Genomic DNA, 22,225 nt, shown 5'->3' with positions numbered 1-22,225 from the left:
GGATTGCGTATCTTATCTTCGGCGCCAGGGCTATTTAGCTCCTTTCCAGCCTGCTAACAAAGTGGTAGAAGTGACAGTTCTACCACCCGTAGGAACGGCTGAAGAGGAGACTCGCACCATATCGCCAATGGAGACGACAATCAGAACACGCAGGGCGCTCCACAGAATTAGGCCCCTGAAGCCACAAGAACTGTCTTGCTTGGATGCGGAGGTTCATAGTGTTCTAACAGGAGAGGCTGACATCTGGCAAATCAACACCGCCGTGTATAGCGTCGTCCAATCGGTTTCCGAATCTGAAGGACGAAATCTCGGCCTTGCGGTTCGGAAGATTGAACGGCGTGTACACAAGATGGAGGCTAAGATGACGTCGGCGAGACAACACACGTCTCGTATCCAATGTGTGATGGATTACAGGGCAGCCAACAGGCCTTTCACGCCCGCAGTCCGGCGAATAGCCGCCAAACTACGACGTATCCATCACAATTTGAGTCAAGGCGTGCTGCTGACCACCAAACAGCACTGCCTTGATAGGATACGAATGCTAGTGACTGCTAAGAAGTCACCAGTGAGGCGAGCGAGAAGTATCGCGGAAAATCGTAGGTTCCGCGAGAAACCTTCTTGCTTATTCCAAAAGCCTCCACGTGTTGTGGATAATCCGCCAACCGCTGATCAGGTGGAATCCTTCTGGAAGGATATCTATGAACACCCGCAGCCACTCAACTTAGACACTCCAGCCTTAGCGCAGTTCGATGCTTTCAACAGAGAGCTTCGACAGCCTGAGCTCAATGAACTGCGCAACACGATAACTCCGGATGACGTTTGAAGAGCCCTTGTGGGTTCCAAGAACTTTGCTGCTCCAGAGCCAGATGGGCTGAACACTACCAAACACCCACCGCCATCTGGCCAGAGGAGATTTGTCGAATTCTAAGAATTACAGACCGATAACATGCTTGAATTCGTGTTATAAGTTGTTCACAAGCATCTTATATACACAAATACTCACCGCAGTTGACCGAGTGTTCGAACGGATATATGAGCAGAGAGGGTCGAAGAGAAGAGTCGCTGGATGTGTGTGTAACGCAGGACTCGATACAATATAAGCGTAACCTCTCTATGGCCTGGATCGATTACCGTAAGGCACTTGATACAATTTCGCATGAGCTCATCTTGCATTTACTCAGATGCCTTGCAGTACCCGACAAAATAGTGGGATGCATTGAACAACTGATACCACTTTGGCGAACTCGCTTCACCATAACATCTGGTCAAGCAAGAGTCCAAACAGGGTGGGCCATTTTCAGAAGGGGTGTATTTCAGGGTGATTCCCTCAGTCCCCTTCTCTTTTGCATCTTACTATTGCCATTATCCGTTGCGCTCAGAAACACTCGAGGGTGTAACTGTGGCACCCCCGGAAACCGGAGGCACAAGGTCACCCATTTGTTTTATATGGATGATCTTAAACTTTATGCCTCTGGAGAGAAGGATCTCCATCAGTCCTTGAGGGTGGTGGAAGAGTACACGCATGTTATCGGTATGAAATTCGGGATAGACAAATGTGCAATCGTCCATCTCAAAAGAGGACGATGCGGGGACTACGGAGAGGATGTGTAGCTCGTAGATGGAAGCATCTTACACCATCTGGATGCTGGAGAGACGTATACTTACCTCGGGGTGGAACAACGCCACTCACAAGAGGTAACAGCAGTGAAAAACTCTCTCCGTGGCAAGTGTCAGCACAAACTTCGACAGATCTGGTCATCGGAACTGTCGGGGAAGAACAAAGTTGCTGCAACAGATATGCTTGCCGTTCCAATCTCACTCTACTCGTTTGGAGTAGTGAAGTGGACCAGGCAGGAGTTGTATCAACTCGACGTAAAGACCCGAAAAATGATGCATCTCAATAGGAGTTTGCATCACAAATTGTCCGTTCCACAGTTGTACTTCCCCCGACAACAGGGAGGCCGTGGACTTTAGAGTTTGGAGTGTCTACATGACAGAATGGTGCTGGATACAGCCTGTAAAGTCGTCAGGAGTTTGGATCCCCTTCTCTGCATGGTCCGTGACCATGAGAGAGCAGGAATTGGAGCATTTCTCTTTAGGGCAGCTGCCCGAGCAGCTGATGAACTCGGTGTAGTTTTCGACACTGAACGAGGTGACCACAACTCTGTCACCGAGTTGGAACGTGTTCAGCAAAAAGCTCAGATAAAAGCCGCAGAGATCACCTTACTTCTGCGAAAACATAAGGGTAAGTCAATGCATGGGGTCTTCTTCAATAACATTGGAGACTTTGGTTTATCAGAGCGCCTGACCTTCGCTTTTCTCAGGTCGAGTGGGCTGAAGTCGGAAACTGAGGGGTTCATCATGGCTTGCCAGGATGGTGTCTCCAACACCTTAGTCTACCGCAGTCGCGTAATGAGTATAGAGGTTCCTGACACAAGGTGCAGGGCCTGCCGCGAAGCGCCCGAGACCCTAATGCACTTGCTATCAGCATGTCCAGCATATGCGGTCTCGGCCTATATCTATCGACATAACGCGGCCCTTATAGTGCTATACTACGATCTATGGCACTCTTACGGTATTGACGAGACACCGGTGTTGCCCTAGGCTCCGGGGGATATTGAATCCGTTGTGGGGAACGAGAAGTGCCGAATTTATTGGAACTATTTGTTCCCCACCCTCAGGCTCATACAAGCTAATAAGCCTGATGTAGTCCTTCTCGACCACCAGACCAAGACGTTATTTGTCGTGGAGTTTTTAGCTTCTGGCGAGATGAATATCGTCAGAAAAGAGGAGGAAAAACGGATAAAATATCGAGATTTTCTCTTCGAACTCCACAGACTCTATCCATATCACTCTGTCAAGATGGTTGTTCTGGTTATTGGAGTCCTTGGTGGAATGATGTCCTCTCTACTCTCAAATCTTAAAATCAAACCGGCTTGCCGCACTAAGACAGAAATCTCAGCCGCACAGATGCAGAAAGCTATCATTCTTGGCTCACTGCGCTTGCTCAGGGCACATGATTTTCGGACCCAATGATCACTTACCCCACGTTGTGGGGAGTAGTCATTGGTTGATAATCCTGGCGCGCCCTCCCGAATGTATCGGGGCTTCGGGGGATAGGGCCTGACCAGCGCACACTACGGTGAAAAAAAAATAATAATAATAATGATATTTATTTGTAGTTCCATATGAATACAATAAATATACAATCTATAAAAATGATAGAAAAAAACTACAAATAAGGCTAGAAACAACATGTACCGGATCTTAGTTCTAGCCTTGAAGAAAAGAAAACTAAACGAGAGAAAAAACAAAGAAAAAAGAAGAGAAAAAAAAAAGAGGAAGGAGAGAGGGAAGAGAGAGAGAAAACATGTTAAATTTATTACTGAAAATTTTTCAGAAGTATAAAATCTATGAAATCAATGAAGTCAATGGCTTTATTATTGAGCAGCGATGAGATATTTTTTGTAACAGCACTTCAATGAAGAAACTTTACTAACTTTATATTTTTGTGGAATATTATTGTACAAACTATATATATTATAACTGAAGGATCGTCGATATAGAGTGGTTCGATGGGGCGGAGGAGAAAGTAACCCTTTATCCCTCAAATTTAGAGTGTGTACAGCGCTACGAAATCTTATTTTGTTATACAAATATGATGGACATTTGTTAATCAATATTTAATGGAAGATGGTAGCCGAGTGTAAAACACGTGTATTTTCCATAGTCAACCAATTGGTTTCCTTAAGTTTATATGAAATTCTGTCATATTTTCTAATACCATGTATATACCTAAGACATGAATTTTGAACTCTCTCAATTCTTAAAATATCTTTTTTATCCAGGCATGAACCATACACAACATCAAAATATGCAAAATGACTCAACACAAGAGCATTTGTTAATTTTATTTTTAAACTCATTGATAATAAATGACGATGACGATAAAGAATTTTCAAATTCATGTTACTTCTTTGAACACATTTTGTGACATGTTTTGTTAACCTTAAATTCACGTCCATTTCGATACCTAAATTTTTTGCCACGTTCGTGGGGCATATTACTTTATCACCAATAACAATATTAATATGTCTCTCCACCAAGCTACGATTAGTACCAAAAACAAGCAGATTAGTTTTGTTTGAATTAATTTTGAGGTTATGAGCTTCAGATGCTGAAATAAGACGAGCTAAATCTTTATTAAATTTTTGATCAGCAGTAGCAACGTCATTAGGGTTAAATGATAGATATAGACATACATATGTGAATTACAATGTCTTAAAACAGAAAATAGATCACAAGTGTATATGCAAAATAATAAGGGTCCAAGTATAGATCCCTGAGGCACCCCAAATTTAATAAATTCACTGCTTGATTTTCCCTTCGAAGTTTCTACAAACTGTGAACGATCTTTAACATAGCTTTTAATTGAATTTATAGCAGGTTCAGAGAACCCGATGAAGTTCAAAATTGCAAATAAAATTGGATAACTAATAGTATCAAAAGCTTTGGAGAAGTCTATAAGTATCAAAGCAGTCGTGTTACCTTCGTCTGCAGCTTCGAAAATATCATCAGTTATTTTCATGAGAGCAGTTGTACAGCTGTGTTCTTTACGAAATCCCGACTGGTTGACTGGTAAAATATCAAAGGAATTTAAAAAGCATTTGATTTGAAAACTCATTATTTTTCCAATGCTTTTCAACAAGTAGGTAGCAGACTAATGGGGCGCAGATCGTTGAGAGTATTTGGATTAGATATTTTAGGAAGAGCCAGAATTTTAGAAATCTTCCACATTTCAGGAAATATTTTATTTGGCAAACATGAATTTATTATATTAGTGAGATATGGTAGTATTATAGGACAGCAAAGAAGTAGCATATCTATATTAATTTCATCTGAACCTATGGCACTTGTATTTATTTCTAAAATACATTTGTAAACAATATTTTCTGTTACCGGCTCAAAGCGAAATTTGTCAGTAGACATATTATTTTCTGAATTACTGTTATAAAAATTCAATAACTCATTACTAGGTACAAAATGTCAATCGTAATTACTCAAAAAACATTTATTGATTTTAATAGGATCATTAAGTCTTTCGGGCAAGTTATTTTTTCACGAGAATATTTGAATATATATATATATATATATATATATATATATATATATATATATATATATATATATATATAAATATATATATATATATATATATATATATATATATATATATATAAATATATATATATATATATATATATATATATATATATATATATATATATATATATATATATATATATATATATATCACGCCTGATATGTTAAATAATGTTAGAAGACAGTTTTATTTGAGATTTGAATGTTGTCAAGACGTTCGCGGTGAACATTTTGAACATTTACTTCGTTAACATCCATATTTCTTTTTCGTATTCTCATTCCATTACGTTTCGCATTACATTTTAGTTTTTGAGTGTATTTTATCGAATTTTGGTAACTACATGATTTTAATTTATTTTATCTTGTTGCAATAAACTTGAAAGCGACAACATTTTTGAATAGAGAATGAAGAGACCTTTCAAACGGTATATCACAAACCTATAGGTACTTCCCATTTGAAAAATTGAGGGTTGTACCTATCATTCGAAGAGGGTTGAAGGTAGGGGTGGAATTTTTACTTGAAGAATGTCAAATTATAATTTCCATGTGAAGTGTTTCTGGATTTCTTTTAAATATGCACAGTAACCGAAATAATGATTTATTCCATTTGGCTTTCACACACTGTATATGAAAAGCTGATCAGAACGACTACCGATACACCAGAGTACTAGCTCTCCATCAGTACCGAGAGGGTCATTTCAGGCGAAATGACCCGTCTGAATATCCCGAACAAACAAAATTGATTTCAATCTGAAAAACTGTCTTATATCTTTGTTAGGTCGGCTTCGTTGAGAATCTGTATTTATTTGGTCGAGCCACATTAAACCCTTCAGGACGTCGTTCGACCCGGAATCTCATTTATATGGTAGGTTGGTGTATTAGCGAATTTTCAAGACATATTTGAAATAAATGTATAATAACTACACACTAAAAAGAAGAGCCCTAATCTTGAAATCATTCAAATTAAATATATCATCAACAATAATGAGAGAATCATTGAGGTGATCTCTTATATATTGTTTATTTTAAAACGGAAATATTTCTCAGGAGGGTCCTATCGATCATTTATCTATTCAATTACCGAAGTAGACTTGGCTGTCATTTGATATATATATGATTGCTTCGATTGTGAAAAAGTTTATTTTTTTCAGTTTCAGATTTCACATTACCAATCGATTTTTATTTCAATGGGCAATTTTTTCTGTCATAACAGTAACTGTCATACCTCCTCTCAGATCCCTAGCTGACATAACCCTCAGAGTTCAAATAGAGAAAGAACTAAGTGTGGCACAACATCAAAAGGGTAATTTCATAAGAAATTCATTCATGTATACGTTCACTACGTACTTTTCATTTCGACGGCTTCATTTGGAAGATAATGTGAAAAGATAATGAAATTTTAAATATTGAACTTTCCATGAACCCAAAGAATGTAAAACTGTGAATAATTTTTAAACTACATTTATTTTCATCAGATGCTCGATTAACTGTCTTACATGAGGATCAGTTGTTTGGTATTTTGGAGCACTGCTGGAGTTAACTGAGGGCAATATTTCTCCCGCAAACGGGTATCAAAGTGAAAAGTAACGTACTGAGCTTTTTCAATGACGTGTCCACACATAACACTTTGTCTATTCAAATTATAAGAACAATCGTCGCTAAGGAACGCGGGAGGAGGTATGGCAGTTGGAATTATAATCAAAAATGTCTCATCTGCATTTTCTCCTCAAAATTCATTCGATCTGTTTCGTTTACGTTGGCGCACACTATATGTAAACATCAATTCGATCGCTTCAAATTAATAATGAGAGTTTTCATATAATCCACAATCTATTGAGGTGAATATAAAAATATTCAGATGATGAATATCATTTTTCAGTTTGAAAAGTCTTGGAAAAGCCTTGGCATGTGAGCTCCCTTCACACAATATTCGCATGTAATGATAATAATAATAACAATTTATTCTCTCAAAATATATACAATATTCATACAAGGGAAAAAACTATATAAGCGGCAATTAGCTTACACTTATTGGTAGTCTCGAAAGAAACACAACACAACAAAAAAATATTTTTTGAATGTTTCCTACACTAAATTAGTCAATATCTACTAATTTTGGGGTGATAAAAACGAAAATAACGATGAAAAATTTTTATTAGCTCTGGTTTTTGAGATACACAGTACTTAATCTTAAAGAGTAGTTATACTATACGTGAAAAGTGAAAGTACATAAAACAATATTGTTATGTTTCTTTTAGAATATTTTAAGTACAAAATTAATAAAAAAAAACATTATTCTTAGTGTTTTGACAAATAAAAGAAGTTTGTACCACCAAATTTCAATTAAGTCCATCCGATTCATTGTAAGATCGCTGTCGTTTAGCTTGTCTTTTATAAAACACTTCTGGAGCATCCCTACACACAGACCAGCAGTAGTCTGCAAGCATTGCTTCATTCCAACGTCCCTGATATCTCTGTTCCATTGAGGCAATGTCTTGATGGAATCTTTCTCCATGTTCGTCACTCACAGTTTTGTGGGAAGAAATTAAGATGAGAGTGAAGAAAATGAATTTTTAAAGACATGTTGCATCCAAGTTGGTGGTAAGCTTGAAGAAGCTCTTTAACCAATGCTGTGAAGTTATCATCTCTTTTGTTATCTAAAAACCCATGTACAACCCCCTTAAAGGCTTCCCAGGCTCTTTTTTCATTTCCTGTTAAAATCATGTCAAAAGCAGGATCATTTACGATTTCACGGATTTGAGGCCCAATAAAGATGCCTTCCTTGACTTTAGCATCACTCAACCTGGGAAACTTTGCTCTCAAGTACTTAAAAGCTTGTCCTTCCTGGTCCATGGCCTTCACAAAGTTTTTCATTAGTCCCAACTTAATATGTAATGGGGGAAGGAGAACATCCTTAGGATCTACAAGATGCTCGTAAACTACATTTTTCTCATTAGGGTTTAGGTCTCGTGTAGGCCAGTTCATTTTTTTATAGTGAGATTTTCTATCCCGACTGTCCCACAGACACAAAAAACAACAGTACTTGGTGAACCCTAATTGCATTCCTAGGAGTATAGCAATGACTTTCAGATGACCACAGATGTGCCAATTGTGTTGTTCATATTTGATTGATTGGAGAAGTGTTTTCATATTTATATACGTTTCCTTCATGTGAACTGCATGACCTATAGGAATAGAGGGTAGCTGATTTCCATTATGCAGAAGTACAGCTTTTAAGCTTAGTTTTGAAGAGTCTATAAACAGTCTCCATTCAGATGGAGTGTGATCCAAATTCAATCAGTCCATCAAACCATTAACATCAGAACAAACTACGAGGTTTTCTCTTTTCTCAAAAAAAGAAAGCAAATCTTTTTGACGCTGTCTGTACTGAGATATTTTCACATCATGTTTTAGAAGTTTCCACTGTTGTAGTCTTGACCCTAACAGCTCATCCTTTTCCTTAGACAAGCGGATCACTAGACCTATCGCTTACCTCAAAATCAGGGTCATAGGATGTAGAAGGATGGGTTGCTCTTTCTAAACAGTCTTCATCACCTTCCTCTAAAATTTCATAGTTTTGGGGTGGAGAAGGGACTGGCAAATTGTCTGAGTGTGGTACAGGCCGAAGAGCAGATGGGAGATTAGGGTATTTAACCGTTCCTCTTTTCTTCATAGATAAACCTTGCTTAATGGGAGGAGTTAAGCAGAAATAACAGTCGTCTGTATGATTGGTAGGCTCACGCCAAACCATAGGTACTGCAAAAGCCATTGCCCGGTTTTTATTTTTCAGCCACTCTCGCAATATGACGGAACAAGAATTACAACATATATGAGGAGCCCATGATTTATCTTGGTCCCCAACTTTCACACCAAAATAATGTTCATAGGCTGTCTTAACGATAGGTGTCATTTTACGTTTCTGAGCCTTAAATGTTATTTCACCACATATATAGCAAAAGCTATCGACAGAATTCACACACTTTCGAGGCATTTCAGATCAGCACTTAAATTAATTTAAAAATCAACTTCACACGATAATTTCAATAGCAACCACGTGCGTACAATTGACAAACTCACATAGGTTATGTTTACTACTTAAGAACAGCTGATGAGAGGGGTGTTATGTAAACAAACATGTGTACCAACTGTTGGTGATGAAATATTTCATTTGTTGAAAACTCAATATACATATATATAATATAATGATACTATATCTTGAAAACAAGAGCTAATATATAATTTTTATGGTCACTTTCGGTTTTAACATGTGGAAATACATTAAAATCATCTAATTTCAACCCCGAAACAAAAACTTTGTTGTGTTGTGAAATAGCAACTGAATTAGATTTATTACTATAAGTCGAACAGCAGAAATACTTATATCGAATATTCTTCAAAGTTGTTAGGTCGAGATATACGGAAGAGTAAAATCTATTCAAAATTTGTTTTGTTCTTTTGTCCGTTAGCAGTGAAAATCGATCATCCAGCCGTCGGGCTCCATCCACCGTTTCACATAGAGGTTGATCAAATGGATAGTAAAAAAACACTCACGCTAACTTACCGGCTACCGTCCCTCCAGTAGACGTCATCAATTGACGTGAAAAATCTCACAATGAAGTATTATTTGAACACGTTGCGAATTTTCATCAAGAATAAACTGATTTCGTCACATAATTGAAAGACTCTGCAGAAGTCTAGAACATATATCAAAGACATATACTCAAGTTTCAACTCTTGAACTCTTGAAAAATATGCCAGAATGCAAATTCCATATAATGATATTCATTCAGTTATTATTTAATGTATTCCTATTACAAAATTACAGCAATTTGTATAATTCCACACTAGGCACTAAATTCCCAGAAATATTATTGCATCAAAACGACAACATTGTTATAGGAATGTGGGCTTCCACAACTGGCGTCAATGTTTTGATTGCTTTCTAGGTATTACCGTTGTTTTCTTTGGTTATAATCTCCAAATGTTTCAACTGCAACTGCGGCAATCATCTTCGATGGCGTGTTCGAAGTACTCTTCTTGACGTGTCAACTGAAACTGAAGCTCTCATTTCTGCTGTGTCATTTATAGTGCTGATTTTCCGCGCACCCGCCATTAGTGAAAGTGCGCGGAAAATCCGCACTATAAATGACAAATGAGAGCTTCAGTTCCAGTTGCCGCAGTTACAGTTGAAACGTTTGAATATTATAACCAAAGAAGATCATGGCGAAACCCGAAAGCCAATCAAAAAGAAAACATTGTTGTCAAGGATGTGATTTTATATATTTTATCCTTATTTTTCCTCATCTTTTCAGTATACTTTCCATACACCACTGCAAGAGACAGAATAAGGCAAAAAGTCAGTCTTTTCCGAGAATTCGGTGCCTACTATTTTGGAATTATAGTACAGTATATCACTACATCAATTGAACGTTCATCATTGAAGAGTTCAGGGCGAACATTATGAAAACTCACTGAAACGATGAAGTATTCTCCTTCATTATTTTTTCATCAAATTAAGTCAATAATCATCCAGTCACGAATGCCGCTTGGACGCCAATCTTCGAAATTGTCCCAATTCAATTTCCAATTACAGCGGTAATGTGCATTCAAAATGTCTGGAGAACTCAAATTGAAAATCGATTTTCCCGGTGCAAGTTTCCACAACTACGATAAGATCTCCGGCAAGTTTTGAAGTCTACATCTGGAATTGTATAACTGTTTTTTGATATCATTAGAACTGTTTCTTTCATGACAAGAGTGGTCTGTTTAACACTCCAGACGAAATACAAATAATCTCGAATTGTATTCCATTTGAATTAAAACCATGTTTTTTTTCATTATTATCAAAATGTGAATTGAATGTTCTGGTTGTTTTTGACGAACTATTATCATAAAAAATGATTCACAGTGAGAATTATTTATCATCGATGACAGTCTGATCCGAATTTTTCTCGAGCGTTAAAATCAATGAGTACGTCAGAAAAATAACTCTTATAGAATGCTTATAGTAGTTATGCTCTGGTTGAGTAACAGAAATTGCAGTGAAACCCGACCTGGGCTCATCACCAACGACAAAAAATCATCCTCCTGTGTCACTTAAGATAACATTACACGAGATCACTAGATTCCTAAGTTGCTTCTATTGACCTGCAAACGGAATACAATACAGGCCACTATTTTCTTCAACTCTGGAAATCTCACAATAAAGTGTTACTCAAATACGTTGGAATGGATACCCATTTTCATCTCAATTTCAATTCCATCGCAAACACTTATCTCAGTACCAAAATATCTCCATTTGGCGATTTCAATTTTTGTGGTATCGGCAAATTTTTTCAAATATTTATAATGAGCGAGTACGCGAAGATAAAACTTTCGCAGAAAGCAGCGAAAAAACTTACTTGCTCACTCCACAGACAGATATTGAAACGGCTCAATACAACAAAGTTTCTAGTGTTGAAGAACTTGTTATTATACTTGAAACATGCGCTAAAGCACATGCATTGGTATTCTGTAGGTTGTTCAACTTATCTTACAAAAAATATTTCCCTCTTTTATTGGAAAACTGCTCGAGGTCAACCATATTCACAAAAATTTCATCAATATGGTTTATGAGAGCAAAGATCAACAGAAAACCAGAGAACGTTCTAAATAAGTAGCTTTCTGAAGTTTTCTCTCGGAAACAATTATCATTAACGTCTCCAATGCTCTATCCATTGAGCATATTCTCCAATGAATTAACGATTCATTGGAGAATATCATAAATTCAATAGATTGATTTGCTGTTTTTTATGACTAGATGATCAACTTGGTCTCCTATCCTATGAAGAAGAAAAGAAAAAAAAAGAAGAAAAATTTTGGCTTGGGGTGACTAAAACCAAGTGAAGTATAATGTTTTGCAAGCACAGGCATCAGGTATCTCTGAGAACGTGAATGCGATGAAACCAGACCACATAATATCACTGCTCATAATTTCACTAGCTGCGTGGTTGATTTGTTGGGTGTCGCATTGAAAACTGAATATATCTTGGAACAATTAAGTTGTGACTGGTGTTGTTTTTCGTCAACTTGAAATACTTTGATTTTTATGGTTCAAATTGACTGTCTTTTATATATTGCTCACATATATTCTGAGGTTGCTGACTTTTTTCTTTATATAGTTTCACTCAGCTCGCTTGATAGCGGCAAAACACAGCTATCAACGATTCGAAAATCAGTTAGACAAATCTCGAACCAGGTGTGTCTCCGTCCTTTATCTATCTTTCGAAGTATGGCATCCTTGCAGAATGTAGCTTCTGAAACCGTTTTTCTAAATGATTATAATTCACAGTGACTACCCGTATATCCAACTTCTTTCACTATTTTCTCGCAGACATTGCTCAGAGTTTGAAAAATTTTTCTGTTGCGTTTTTTGCATCTCTATGAAAACTATCTTGCCGAAAAAATTATTTAACAACTTTCACATATGGTAATAAATAATATTCATATATTTCTAAAATGAAAATTGATTATAATCAATGATACTTATACTGGAAATATAGTAAAAACAGCATTGTTTTCATTTTGAGAGTCATTTCACTTCTCGTACTGGTGAATACAAGATTGATATATTTCATATCTGTCCAACTTCAATTGAAACAACTTCTGCCACATGATAGTGTATTCATATATGGAATAAAACAATCTATTTTGAATTTGTCACTACTGAAGATTCACAAACTTGTGTGTTAAATAGTACTAATAATTTCCAGATGTTTAATTTTCAAATTTTTCACTAGAAATGGACAGTTTTGCATCCATGATTGAATGTATGTTCCTTCGTGAACAGGTGAATTCATTTTCTCATTCGGAAAATTGTTTCTCGCTTCTTTGATGCGTGCAATGAATGTTCTTCCAGTTTGATCTATGTGAAACAGTGGGCATGAATCACACGACAATTCTCAAATCACTAATCTATCTGACAACAATTTTGTTTTGGAGTGCATGTTCAAGTCATTATTTATGTCATGAGCTATACCTAAACATTTGTTTTTTAAAAATGAGGAATTTTCGTATTAGGTTGTCCCAAATTAGTTAACGTTCTGTAATTTTTTTCCTGGTTCATTCACTGAATTGTGGATCATGCTGGCGAATGCTCCTACTTTGTGTTGTAACGTATGTGTTGAAGAATTATGAATGATGATACGTGCGTGTCTATGTCGTTTGAAACATTATGCTCAATATTAATTCAAATTTCAAATGAATATCTTTCTCAAAGTACATAAAAAATAAACATATTTTTTGTTGCAATAAGTGATTTTCTGTATTTTCTCGATGAGAATTTTGCCACTTGAATAATAATTGCCACAGTAAACAAGTAGCACTTTGATGAAGATATCAAAATATTGAATCGAACACTTTCGATAAAATCCCGCAATTCCTAAACCAAATTGATCAGGGACTCCAATCTTTAAAAAACCATCAAAATTGTGACATTCTTCATTACATGAGACCTATCCAATTATTTTCTAGAGCCCTCGATGCGGGAACTCCGTCCCAAAGGACCTGGTAATCGTATATGAGGCCAATTTTCTTTCAGTTAGGCCTACTGCCTCAGTTCCGTCATTCACGTTTTCTCGAAACAACAGAACTTCCAACAAAGGATCGGGTTAGAGGATATTTCATTCTTTAGCCATCTTGAGTTTGCTTGAAGTCGGAAGCATTTTGTTGTTCGGGTAGATTTATCCAGGAAAATCATCACTTCGAAATAACAGTGGATTGCATACGAAATAGCGGATGTCTCTTCACGAAAAAATATACCAGGTACTCGTTTTTCAAAAGTGAGCGGAATAAGTTATATTGGAAAATTTAATTTGAGTTAAAATGGTCTCTTTCATTTCATATTAAAAGAATGATATTTGATCTTGCTACTATCAGAATCATTTCAATGATTTTCGTTCATTTCTATATATCGAACGTCACTATTTTTCCAAATTTCAAATGAATAAAATTGAATTGAAGGTGTTATATTTTCAGGAGTGATTAATTTTTGTGAAAGAAAGTTTTTGGCTTTCTACTACTCCATCTTTATACAAAAAAAAGATGAGGGAGTCTTCCAAAGAAAGGAAGGAAGTAATCAATTTGAAAACAAGTAACTCTATACATGGATGTGTAGATCATGCAAACAAGTAACTTTCAGACACAAACTGAAAGAAAGTCCTCCTGAAATAGCTACTTTCATATAAACATTGAATTACACGAAAGAAAAAAATCCTTTCGAAACGAATACTTCTATATGAACACTGAATTATACAGAAGATACTTTTCTCCACTCAGTTTGTATTTCAAACATTCGTTGTGGAATAAAAATCAGATATTATTCACATGAGTTCTACTTTAAATAAATGGTAACAAATTGCACTTAGATGGAACACTGTCATCCTCACTGGTATACTGAATGATATCTGATTTTTATTCCTGAACGAATGTTTGAAATACAAACTGAGTAGAGAAAAGTATCTTCTGTATGATTCAGTGTTCATATAGAAGTATTTGTTTCGAAAGAATTTTTTTCTTTCCTGTAATTCAATGTTTATATGAAAGTAGCTGTTTCAGGAGGACTTTCTTTCAGTTTGTGTCTGAAAGTTATTTCTTTGCATTATCTACACATCCATATATAGACTTATTTTTTTTTCAAATTGATTACTTCCTTTCTTTGGAAGATTTCTTCATCCTTTTTTTGTATCAAGATGGAGTAGTAAAAAGCCAAAAACTTTCTTTCCCAAAAATTAGTCACTCCTAAAAATATAACCCCTTCAATTCAAATAAGATTCCTCTTGGCAAGGACTAAATCAAATAGGTGAATGAATGTCATTACGATGTCATCGATGACATAAGCAGATTAAGCTTATTCCGTGACATTAAAAATCGTAATTCATGAATGAATTGTGTGTATTTTCTATAATGTTATCCAATTTGGTACTGAAGAGCCTTAGGGCAAGTGTCCTAAGGCGAAACATCGATGTATACCAGTGAGGATGACAGTGTTCCATGTAAGTGCAATTTGTTACCATTCATTTAAAGTAGAACTTATGTGAATGATATTTGATTTTTATTCCACAACGAATATTTGAAATACAAACTGAGTAGAGAAAAGTATCTTCTGTATAATTCAGTGTTCATATAGAATAATTAGTTTCGAAAGATTTTTTTTTCCTGTAATTAAATGTTTATATGGAAGTAGCTGTTTCAGGAGAACTTTCTTTCAGTTTGTGTCTGAAAGTTACTTCTTTGCATGATCTACACATCCATGTATAGAGTTACTTATTTTCAAATTGATTACTTCCCTCCTTTCTTTGGAAGATTCCCTCATCCTTTTTTTTGTATCAAGATGGAGTAGTAGAAAGCCAAAAACTTTTTTCCCCAAAAAATAAAACTGAAATTTGGAAGGAGGAGAATAGAAAAGTGTGTGATATCACTAGCCACAGAGGGGGGGTAATTTTTTTTCCAAATAAAAAGGGGGATCCCATAACCTACGCTCGAAAGGTATTTCAATTTTCTATACAATTTTCCACATCAGTTGCTGGTGAAAATGATGTCTCAACAACCACAGCCAAAAATACTATGAAAGAGGCTTAATATGAGTGGTCCGAAAAGTGCAGTTTTGTGAGTTGATGTCCGAACATTTAATGGCAAGTCGATACTGCATAAAAATTATATGTTCAGGTGACAAATCCACTTTTTTCTGTCGAACGGAAATGTCAAGTGATATTAGTCAGACACTCATAAATCCACATATTTCTCGAGAGGGTCACACTCAAACTCCTGAAGAAATAAATTTCATGGCAGGAATATCAGGAAATCATATTGCTGGTCTTTATATATGGAAATTCTTCAAAACCTTATTCATCCACGGATTTAAAAAATTGTGGCCAACAATCAAGATGAATTAAAAAATCCAGTTGTTTTTCAATAATATGGTGCGATTGGTTGGATCAGATATACCCAGGAATATGGATTTGTAGGCACCGTTCGTTATTATGGCCTGTCCGTTAACCAGATTTGACTCCTTTCGGTTTTTCTCTTTGGAGTTGTGCTATGATTACTCTTGAAACATTACAAAATGTTAGAAACGTGTTCGTAAATAGACTTTCAGAAGGTTCAAAGAGAACATATTGAAAATTTGTTCAAATCTTTTTTTTATGGAGAAGATGAATAATGGCAAGAAAAAAATTATGAAATACTATCGATTTATGTCCTTGAAATTAGCACTTATCTCTTGCAAAAGATGTAACTTACTCGTTTCTCTTCTTATTAAATATATATATATTCAAAAAAAACCTGTATGAGGTGGATGAGGAGTAATTCCTAGTCCCGAATTCAAACATAAACTCCGTAACCGGTTAAAGAAATTTAAAAAGGTGAAGATTTGAATAGTTGAAATATCTTTCATACGAAATGTCACAATACCCCTTTCTTTTGAAAAACATTTAATGATAGCGGATACTATTGGCTGAAAAAGTACTAAAATGATTGTTTTTTAAAAAAATATGTCCGACCCTGATATCTTGCCCTGTTCGAAAGTTTAGTAGGGAAAGGGGATTATTTACGTACGCACTGTAACTATATTCTATGATAGTTTCGTTTTAGTTGAACTTACCTACTTTTGGTTCATATTTCGGTTAGCCAATGATCTCTTACACAGTATGATGTGAAAATCAAAGTTATCACTCATAAATAATTGAAGCTGAAGCCGATGTGTAGAAATTGAACCTTCATTTCTGACGTGATTCAACTATCAACTGATGAACTGCTTTCTTTCAAGATCACAAATGTAACGATAGATTCTGAACCGACTTAATATCAATATACTTATATCATCTCCATTCCTGTTGACGTTCTGAACTCATGCTGAGTTTTTTTTAATTACTTGCTAGGCTGCGAAACAGAATGCATTTATTCTAGATACAAGCTGAATCCAGAAAAACATGAATGCAATGCTTCAAATTGGCATTGATGTGAAGCATCTAATTAGTCTTACTCAGAAGTGAAAAAAATCCACTTAACTCGAAATGAACATCTCACACTTCCAGAAACCAAGAAATGTTGAGAATATTCTTGATACAAAACCTCAAGCTGAAGATTTAGAGTAAATTCTGCCCATCGATTGTTTGCTCCAGTACATTTGTCAGTCTGAATCTCAATATTTTCACAATCATGAATTTCATTCAGAATTGATGATTTTACTCTTTCTCGACTCAACGATGATAAATAGGTTTCCGACAGATGAGTTATTAACTCATAAATTGATGAGTATGTTGTGTTTCCAGGGACAAAAATTGTCAAAAAGCTGGATTGATTTTACTTCCGATAACAGATCAAATTAATGATGTGCCTTCATCATTACGATCCCATTAAGTAATTTGATTCCGCATTGAGAGGTTTATTATTGATAAAGAAATCAACACTTTGTCTACGCTATGGAATACTTGACTTTTTTCTAGAACGACAATTATTTCTACCCTAAAAATGTAATACATATATTTCATTCTCAATATTGAGTTAGTCAACTTATGGATCAACAGAAATTAATATGTTTCTTTTCAATTATTCAACAGATTTCAATTTGAGATGTTAACACTCCGACAATATTTCTTGATCTGTAAGGAGTTTTTCTATATTTACGTTTGGAAAGTCATATTGACATCCTCAGGTGCAACCAAGTTTACATCTGGATATATTTTATGAAATGTCTGGGAAGTATTTAGACAAATTGAGCGTAACTACACATATACCTTTGTGAAACTCATACCTAAATCATTGACAATACTACACATTTGACTAATTGTTTGTATATAGGATGTCAGACGTTTTAGCTAGCGTATTTTTCCCATGAATTCGAGAACTTTGAGGAAATACCTCTTGTGGTGACAAGAATACTTTCTGGAACCATATTCTTTCAAAATTTCTATTAGTTAGTCAATATAGCCTCTGAGAAAAAAAATGTGTGCGTCTCGGAAGGCCCGAAAGAAGTGAAAACTTAAAATAAATCTAAGTTGAATTACTTTATATTGAAATTGTTTTACTTGAGAAAAACTTAGATTATTACTTGAATTTTATGTACTTATATTAATATAATAATGTAAGGAAAGGTTTTTTTTTAATGAAATCTTTTATTGATTATTTTGTGTATGTACACATGCCAATTGTTACTTTTTCAGAATTGAATAGTGATACTACTAAAGTACATACACAAAATTAGTACACACAATTTGAGCCACATTTCACAAAATAAATGAATATAACGTGCCTGCTGGTTAGATTTTCATAATGCTGTCAACAGTATATGTCTATGGCAGAATAGACACATACTGTCACACACTGAGCGTATGTCCGACGAGAGAGGAGGAGCCTGCCTGACGTATGCGTTTTTTTTCTAATTAGATGTTTTGGGAAGAAATCTGTATGTCACTGAATTGTAACACCACCTAGAGAAGGTGTTTGTTTACAAGATTCAACAAATTTAGTTTTGTAACGTTAATCCCTCAAAAGGTTGAGCATTTATAGGTCGAATTGATAACGTTAAATGGAAATTTTGTTGGTTTTAGTAACGACGATTGTTAGTAATTCTTCTTCAAGATGCCGTGTAAACGTGGTCTAGTTTTTCATCTCATTCCGAAGTATTTTCTTCGGAGAAAGTTTCGGCAATTCCCGGCACTCATAGTAATTGCATGTTTACACTCAGCCGAAAGGATTTCTCTGTTAGAATAACATCACGAACGTTCCAAACGACATCTCTTGAATATTATAAATTACCGGGACTCGTATGCATCATTCATAACGCAGACTTGCAAGCGGTTCGTAACAAATTCCCAACTGCCAAAATACACAACTACTCTACTCAAAATATTTCAGTATCTGAGGAGTGCTAATTTCTGATGTTGCCTTCCTTTCTCTCTTTGGAGGCAAATCAATGTAGGTTGGCGCAATACGAGTACATACAAATGAGTGCAAACATTGTGATTTGATTTTTTGTATAGAATTTTCTCATTATAGGTGGCATTCTGAAAAAATCTCTTCGATAACATAGTTTCCTAAATTTCATCAAAATTATAGATACAAAACTGTGTTATCGAAAAGTTTGTTTTTGAAAATGGCTCGGAAAGTTTGAACCTAAAATCGGGTCACGACAATTCGAACGATATAAACAGGGTGTGTCAATATAAATATTCAACCCCCAACCCCAACTTTCTGCAAAACACATAACTATATAGTGTCAAAAATTACCTGCCACTATGTTAGAAAATATTTGTCATGTACACCTGATTATGAAATTCAAAAATTTTGTATTCTCATTGAGAAAACCGTGGTCTATTTCCAAAATTCTAACAAGCTGTCATTTCGTTTTCGATAAAAATATCAAGGCGAAATTCTAGGACTCGCTGCGAAAAAAGTATAGCTACAAATAGATTTTGAGGATTTTTCACCTACCAAATCTGCAGGTTGAAAGTCAGATAGGAGTAAAAAGTGAAAAGTAGTTCCCCGTCAAATCACTTGTTCAAGTGTTTTAACAAATTTTGACTTTGAACCTTGAAAATTTGAGTAAAAAGTTTCCATTGGCCCACCTTGTATAAGAATTCAATGCTGACACATAAACATACATTCAGGAATCGTAAAGTGGCCTTTCATTCCATTCAGGAAAAATTACAGTTATTTACAACCACTCATCTGTATAAACCGAAAAAAAAATTTCGAATCACACTATATTGTAAATCGTGGAATACCATTGACTTCTGAAGGAATTTCAATGTGTTGTTGTGATTGTAAAAGTTTCATGTTTTACGTCCTGTATATTCGTACTGCATATTCCGTCGAAAATATATGTTTTCGAAATCGCTATAAAAAATCATCTGAACATCATTTAGCTTGCACCATTACTCAAAATATTATATTCATTACAGCCCTGAAGAGGCCAAGGATAGTTGCCGAAACTTTGGCATTAAAAATTGTGAATACTGAGTACACTCATTCAAACCGACCAAATGAATTCATCTTCATAACGAAACTGATGGGTGAGTCATTCTCCAGGTCCGCTGGCAATAGTGGGAATTTGTCGAATGCTAAAAATTTGATAAGGTCGCAGTGGGGCAGGTACAGAGTATGTGTTCTGCTACCAAGGACCTGACATTTTTTTGTGAAGCATAGTCCACTACAAGGTTGATTGACCTTGGTTTATATGTTGTTGTGTGGTTTGGTAAGATGGTTTTACGAGAGGTTTAGACGGGGGTCGCCCATTCATGAATGCAGAGTACTAACTGGAAATCCTGGAAATGATCTTTTGATCCTCTCAGGAAACCTGTAGTCATACAGACCGAAATATGCAGCTCTATAATCATATGTGTGGACCATCTTCTGAATTATTTTTTACGGCAGCCATGATAGCAAACTGAAGAAATTTTAGTCGATTGGTCGCTATTGAGATTATTGGATATTCAAGATGCGATATTTCTATTTGAATGAGTACAGCAACTTGCCCATATAACATCTGTAAGTCAGGTATACCTGATGATATATCAGATTCAGCCAAACAGGACTTATTCACATCTGATTTAGGTTCATCTTTTGAACGTTAGCGTTTGGTGATTTGCTCAAAGGGAGTTTTCTCTATTGATGCAAAATCTGTTTCTGCTTCTCAATAATTAGAAAGATTCATGATATAGGGGAACGCGGGGCAATGAGAACGCTCGAACCGTTAGTGCCATTCGTTTAGTCACTAGTGACGCTTCTATGTTTTTCGCTCCACGCTCACAAGAAATTGCCGATTGCCAGCATCAAGGTAAGCATGAAATTATATTCTTATTCTATTGTATTTATACTTCTTGTATCCCTAGATTCGTTTACTAACAAGTCCAATTAGTTAAATTGTGATTGAGAATAGAATTACATAATTATGTTATTACTTTTCAAAATGGTGGTCAGCGGCAAATGGTAGCCTAGCTAGGCTCATATAACCCGACAAAGCTCCCATCACCCCACTTATTCATTTAAGAAACATAATGCCTTGCTTTTTTTTGTTTTAGATACCACGTAAAAGAGCTCGGATAACTACAAAAGCTTCTTGGACAGTGGAATCATTAGAAAACGTGATATCTGTTCTCGAAAGAGAAGGTACGTCGGTTTAAAAAGTATCTCAACAGACTGGCATTCCTTACAGCACTCTAAAGAAGAAATACAATTCAGCGAAAGTTGACGATAGTAGCTACAAAAACTCTCCTGAGCTGGGAAAATGTACTGTATTCAATGTTGCCCAAGAAGAAATACTGGCTAACCATCTTCAGACTATGTCAAATAAGTTTTATGGTTTGACAAGAGAACAGTTTCGCAAAGTATGTTACAGTGTAGCTAAACAACTAGGTATTGAGGAACGGTTTAACCAAGTCAATCAAACTGCAGGAAAAAATAGGCTGGATGGATTTATGCAGCGTCATCCAGATTTGAGTATTAGAAAGCATGAAGCCATCAGTATCAACCGATTCCTCGGATTTAACGAGACTGAGATAACGTTTTTTTCAATAATTTGGTGATATTAATGAAACAACATAATTTCGAGCCTTAAATGATTTACAATGTAGACGAGACTGGTATAACGACCATCCAGGAGACTGAAAAAATTATAACTCCGAAAGGATAAAAACGCGTCGGATCTGAAACATCATGGGAAAGAGGTAAAACTGTCACAGTAATATATGCTATGTGTGCGTCTGGATCTTTCGTTCCTCTGCTTTTCATATTTTCCCGTTAACGTCACTCACTGCAGCTGGAAAAAATGGACCAGTGGGAGCCGTTTACACATGTTCCCATAATGGCTAGACTAACGAAAAGATATTTGTTGTATGGCTTCGTCATTTCATCAAATACACCAAAATACACCTGAGATGTATTTATCTTGGTTTTTGTCCTTTCTGAAAGTCGAGATTTCGTTCATTCTTAACCTAAACTTCTTCTTCCAGTTCCATACCACCATACCACGAGGAACTTTGGAAAGATTTTCAAGGAACTAGGTATGAAGGTGGTTTTTGAAACA

At 35.7% G+C, this 22,225-nt stretch overlaps 1 protein-coding gene across 4 annotated transcripts in view; it reads right to left on the bottom strand.

The window, feature by feature from the left end:
- Cngl (Cyclic nucleotide-gated ion channel-like) overlaps positions 1-22,225 on the bottom strand; it is a 463,427-nt gene that overhangs the window by 135,795 nt on the left and 305,407 nt on the right. The gene's annotated exons all lie outside the window — the stretch shown is intronic.

The sequence above is a fragment of the Leptinotarsa decemlineata genome, unplaced genomic scaffold (genome assembly GCF_025532065.1).
Source record: "Leptinotarsa decemlineata unplaced genomic scaffold, Ldec_3_MD MMD2_tig00026354_RagTag_RagTag, whole genome shotgun sequence".
Classification (NCBI taxonomy): Eukaryota; Metazoa; Arthropoda; class Insecta; order Coleoptera; family Chrysomelidae; genus Leptinotarsa; species Leptinotarsa decemlineata.
The sequence above is the reverse complement of the archived record's forward strand: the minus strand, read 5'-3'. Positions and strand labels throughout refer to the sequence as shown.